A 6000-nucleotide genomic window follows, 5' to 3' on the forward strand; every position below is an offset into this window, starting at 1 on the left:
TGGCCGACACACAGGTAGTCTCTTAGACGACGCCTAAGCAGAACCTGCAGAACCTAGGCAGAGAGTAAGAATGTGCATAGGGCCGTGTTGAGAAAGAAGGGAGTGATGAACTGCCTGAGACTCCACGGTTTAAACGTCGGCGGCAAGCTTAACTGGCAAGCCGTGGAGTTGGGTATAAGCAGGTTGTGAGGCTTTTGGATTAAAATACAGTGAATCTAGATGAAATATAAAGTAGCTAAACATTTTGGAATAAGAGACACTCCGGGCAAATTTCTAGCGAATGGCTGAACCAGAACACGGATGTTTGTATTTAACTGCAACTGCGCGTACAAGCCGGATACTTTTATCATCACCATCTGTTCTGGGACTTAGAAACTTTTCAGGCGAGTAGTTGGAAACTTGGGCATTTGAAAAGTTGTATCTGATTAGCTAGTGACGAACTCTAGAGCCAACTACAGATAACTTTTCTTAACGACATCGGAATGCCGACAGTGCTGAAAATAGCATATAGTTTCCACAGTTCATAACGTGCAACCTTTCCCCATACTTCGGCCATCAGCAGCGATTACTGTCCACGATAATCAGTGAGCTTACCAACCACGCGACATCCGGCCTGTTTAAGTGAGCACGCGGCATGACTAAGTGAGTAGGCCTAATGTGTTTCGTCAGTGTATATCCGATGCCGACAGTGCCCTCGCCTATGAATTCTACAAACAAACTAGTTTCCCTATCCTTCATCTCGTTTTCACAAAGGGTGGTTCCGCCACTAATGAAGTACTCCAGAAAAGGCTACTGAACTCGGGCAGAATGCATGCTCTGGCTGCATAAAGACCTCTCCAAGGCTCAAATCTTGATTGACGTTTTAAACATCCCCGCTAAATATCGTTAATAAGCACGTTTTGCAGCCTCTAGCTACCACACAGATACCGCAGGTGGGCTACAAGAGGTGATGTGATACTGATTCTGCGTGGCGGTAAACCTTGCCTAGCGGGGAACTAGTGACATTATGCGGATGCATTGCGACACGCCAATGCTACCGTTGTGCACCTTCTAAGTGATTGTGAATTTCATTTTAAGTGAAAAATAACGCAGTTTTATAAGCGCATGGGCTCACAACAAACTCACTCAGATTGCGAACTGATATTGAAGCACATTTTTTTTAGATGTGTCAAGCTGTAGGTATTCTATCAATAGGCATTTGAAGTGCGATTTTTGTGTCAACACTCTCCAGGTGAAAATGGCAATCAGTAAACCCCGCGAAGCAAAATTTCTGTTAAGCTTTTCAAAGTTACTGGCAAATGACTTTGAAAAGTCATGGCTACAGAACGTTCAGCCTATGTGCAGGAAGATGTTAAGACTGGTAGAGAATGCTAAACTTCTCAGTTACTTTGCTGTTGCTCCGCTCCTCTGCTGACCTGCAAGCAAAAATCTTGGTGGTAAAACCTATAGGGCGAGTTGGTCGAAGGTCATGGCGACAGTGAACAAAGGCAGAGGACCACTGCTCAAATCACAACTGGTATTCTTTATTGAAGTAAAGATATACAAAGCATAAAACAAAAAGGCAAGACATAAATGCACGTCTTTGATGCAGTCATTTCGCCTTCAGAAACGCGGCCTCTTTCGCTGGTGGGAATGGATGATTGACTGATACGAGTTTGCGTTCAGCTATGCAGGAGGTTTTTCAGATCTTGGAGAGTGTTCTGATGCTTGTTTATCCAAAACAGTTGCGTCATTAAAAATATCGGGGTTGCAGCAAGCACGGCTATGGTCAGCAAGATGTGACTCGAGGCATTGGTCTCTAGTAGATCACACCAAGGATCATACCCTGCCCAGATGGTTAATCATCGGTATATGATCTCAAAAGCAACGCCTTGCCAAATATCGCTAATCACTGCCATGCGCGTGGTTGCAACCGTAATTTTTAGCACAGTTTTCTTTTAAACGAAGGCACCAGTTCACTCGTAAGAATGTAGCAGCCTCCGGCATAGCTGAACACGGACTTGTATCAGCGAACCATCCATCTCCCCTAGCTAAAGAGAACGCGCTCTTGGTAGGCAGCTATCCGCTATTATCAAACGTATGCTTCCAAAAACTGTTCCCCTTAATTTTTTTGTGCTTAGCATATACTCGTGTTTTTCAATAAGGAGGGCCAGTTGTGAGTTCAGCGTTTCCAGTGCACCTTCGTTGTCCCACGTTGTGTATTCCAACCACAAAATATCTTGGCATAAGTGGCGCGGTTAAGCTTGTTGCATTTCAGGAATTATGACACTCAATTCGCCACTTTCCGTTGCTTGTTGCAGGATGCCAGCTGCCCTAGTGTATAAATGTTAAAGGTGGTGCCCCGCGATGAAAGTTTTATGCCCGAGGTAAGCGTTGATTGTTTGACTTTGGATGGTTTTCTTTTAGTGTTAATTGACACGAGCTGGGGCTTGACGCTGATGTTTTCACTGATGCAACAATGCAAGCAGCATTTCACATGTTGGAGGAGTGGCAAAGGTGCTACTTCGGAGCAGCGTGGAAGTTTCTGAGGGAAGGCAGAAATACGTTGATAAAAGAAGTAAGAACACCACTGCCGCAATCCAAGGGGGGTGCTGGTAAATACTACGGAACATCTTTTCAGATGGAGGCGAAAAGCGAAAACGCCCGTGTGTCGAGATTTCAGTGCTGTTATTAAAGATCCCTGAGTGGCCAAAATTAATCCGGAGTTTTCCACTATGGCGCGCCTATAATCTAGGAGCGGTATTGTCGTGTTTTGTACGTTTCTGTGTCCGTTTCAAAAGTGTCCGTTTTGAGCAAGCCCTGAATGACTAAAAGCGAACACCTGGATGTGACGGCATGCAAGCACGGCGGAGCCACTGTGTTGAGCCGCGGCTTCTCGGAGCAGACGATTTGAAGCAGACGATTTTTCGTCGCCTTGTCGTTGGTTCGCTGGCGGAACAATAACCACATAAAAGATAGTTTAAAATAGGTTTAGTCGTTTAAAATGTGTTTACAAGAACAGCTTCGCAAAAGTCAACCCAAAGCCCGCCTACAACTGTAAGTACTATTACGAGCAATATGAAAGGGAACACAGGAACGCGCCGAAAACACCCTCAGACCCAGCTGTAAGTGATACGCAGCGGCCGCCGTCGGAAACAAAGTGGTAAGGGGGATGCTGTTCTAACAACTGTTCCCATGCCCGCCGTTCGTCTTATCAGCTGTCGGACGATACCATATTATCGGCGAAATGACTTAAGCTGCTGCTTTGTAGAAATGCCAGCGTGGTGGGAGTGCCAACAGTTAGTGGAAGAGCGCCCTCCTTTCCCCCTTTGGTTTTCACAGCGCCATCCTCGTATCGCTCCGAGTCTGTTTCGAGGCTGTTTGCCACGCGTTCCTGTGTTCCCTTTCATATTGCTCATAATAGTACGTCACAATAAAATGGACGCAAAATGAACGTTTTCAAAACGGACAAACACGAGAATACCGCCCCTGGTGTAGCTCCGGTGCGTTAAACACCCAGGATATTTACTACGGAACGTTCTGCTAGACTAATGACAAAATTGATTCTCGTCGCAATATTTAGAAGGGCATGTTGCCGGGCTGGGTGCCCCATTTACCGTTTACTTCGTGTGTAATGACGAGCCTGCGAAGGTGATATAACACGTGCCATACTCCCAGCTATCTTACTCGGGTAATATGCGTGGTTTCAAATCCACGCTCCCGATATACATCTTGAGCGTGGGTGCCAGAAAGTCAAAATTCGCTTCTGCAAAGCATTCTTGTGCAAAGAAGAACACTGTAATATACACTGCAAGTTCTTCCTAATCATGAAGAAAATTCGCTTCTCAAGCTGCGACCTCAGAACTTTATCATAACATCTACATGGCAATAACTCAGGTAATCAGTTTATTAGTTACCGTCTTTGCCTTTTTGAGGTGGTGTTAAACAAAGCACGGTTAAGAAAAGCAAACGGGCGCCAACTCGTACCTTCAGGACTCATTGCAAAAGGGATACTATCGCAATTCAAAAAAGACGCTTTCGGCACATATCGTTCGCAATCCTATACTAGACGCGATCCGTCAAAAATGCGGTGCACTGTCAGACTTATCATAAACAAACAATAGATGACTCTGGGCCAATTTTACTCAACCAGGAAACTTGTAAACAGCACTAGTCCAGCATTTCAGTTCGCAACAAAACTGATTCGAACACAGCATTGGACTATTTTAGTTCTCATATCAGAGACTGAAAATTCAGATAAAAAAAAAAAGGGCGGTCGAGAGCTGCGCTTAGCGGAATGGCAATGAAGATTTTAACGTCAAACGATCACCAAAATCGGGTGATTATTTTAGCATATTATCATACAAGACTATTTTGCACCCTGGTCAAAAACTACCGGCAACGTGCAGGTTTGCTTATCTAAGATCGTTGCTCTGCCAGATTCCCAGATAAGAACATGTTATCAACCGTGGCACTGTTCCAATGTGGGAGAAAACGGACACCAGTCCTCATTTGTGCACTAGTATTTTTTTCTTGTTTCGTGGGCTTTCTAGTCGCACGTGACAGCGATATTTTAGTGATCTTTTTGCAAGCGAACAAAATTAGGTGGAAACGCGTCAATCTTAATGTTGGCAGAAAAATTTTCAAATCTGCATATTGCCGCGAACCATTGTATTTGTATACTTCTGTTTTGTTCAAGTTTTACCATCTGGCGGCGCCCTGCTGTGTTATCAGTGTTTCAAGCAAAGTGTATTCTTTCCTTTCTTTTGAATGCCGCACGGGATATAGTATTTTGACAGGGAGAGTGTTTGGACCTGTCGTCATTAGCCTAGAATAATCTTCTTTGATCTCCAGTGTACTCGGTGTAATTCGACATTTCGAGAAACAGTCGCGCGAAAAGATAAATACTCCCCGGGCAGCAGCCGCAGTATCCGTTTTACCGACACTCGCCTCCGCACGGCACTTTATTGACTGCTGCTTCACCGCCTGTGTATTTTTTTTTAGTTGTTAAGGAAGCACAAGTTATCTCCAATAAACCTGTTTTTCCTTCACAACAGCTGCGTTGTTTTTGGCTACGTGACAATATAACGCGAACCAGGCGCATTCAGGGTATTCATTTGCCCCACTGACGTCCATAGCTCGTCAGTGTGCGCGTACTGAACTGTGTGCCCTTGTTCCTTGCAGATGAACTTCTAACACCGGCATCGGAAATCACGGTTCTCTGCTTCAAGGGCTGCTGACAAAACACGAGCCCCCTAATCACTAAAACCTTTTATCGCGATTCCCAGTGACAACCCATCCGCGTTTGTTGCCATGCACTAACCTCCGTAATGGTGCTTTAACTTTTTCCAATTGCATGTACATACTTCCCACGATTTGACGCATCTCAGGGTGCAATAAGGAAAATGACAAGTGCCTTACAAGGGGGAGTCCGCAGTGTTAAAAAAAAAAAAACAAGAAGAGACTCCACACGAGCATACTCAGAGTTTTCTGTGTACACTTTGTTAATAAATCTGTTCCAAGTCGTGGCTCACTGTTGCAACGCGAACATTCTGTCTGTAGGTGGAAATAAAATTTCGCTAGCTTGGACATCATGGTTTGCTCTGCTCCACATAGGTTTCTACAAGCAAGCGGATGGCAGTATCGCAGGTAGGACTATTTGCCGTGGAAGCGTGCACAATGTGTCGAAAAAGCAGCTCCAATAAATAGCAATTCACACTCAAACTGGAGTTTGGCGCTCCGCCAGATTCAAACTGTTGTTACAACAGTCGTGACATTTCTAAACAATGACATCGACAGATTTGTGGGCCAACCAAATTCTTTTAAGCGCCTTTTCTTACGTCTGTAGCTTGACCCGCCGCGGTGACTCAGTGGCTAACTGGCGTTGCGCTGCTGAGCACGAGGTCGCGGGTTCGATTCCCGGCCGCGGCGGCCGCTTTTCTGATGGAGGCGAAAAGCAAAAACGCCAGTGTGTACGAGATTTCGGCGCACGTTAAAGATCCCCAGGTGGTCAAAACTAAT

At 45.2% G+C, this 6000-nt stretch overlaps 1 protein-coding gene across 4 annotated transcripts in view; it reads left to right on the forward strand.

The window, feature by feature from the left end:
- LOC144162881 (uncharacterized) overlaps positions 1-5507 on the forward strand; it is a 118259-nt gene extending 112752 nt beyond the window's left edge. For 3 of the 4 annotated variants that reach the window (XR_013320787.1, XR_013320789.1, XR_013320788.1), the window contains 2 exons: positions 2301-2366; positions 5164-5507. The gene's annotated coding sequence lies outside the window, so the exon portion shown is untranslated. The remainder of the gene's footprint in view (positions 1-2300; positions 2367-5163) is intronic. The other variant, XM_077693597.1, reaches the window with a different exon arrangement.
- Positions 5508-6000: the final 493 nt, after the last annotated feature.

Source organism: Haemaphysalis longicornis, unplaced genomic scaffold (assembly GCF_048455015.1).
Source record: "Haemaphysalis longicornis isolate Haplotype H1 unplaced genomic scaffold, Haemaphysalis longicornis Haplotype H1 scaffold_12, whole genome shotgun sequence".
Taxonomy (NCBI): domain Eukaryota; kingdom Metazoa; phylum Arthropoda; class Arachnida; order Ixodida; family Ixodidae; genus Haemaphysalis; species Haemaphysalis longicornis.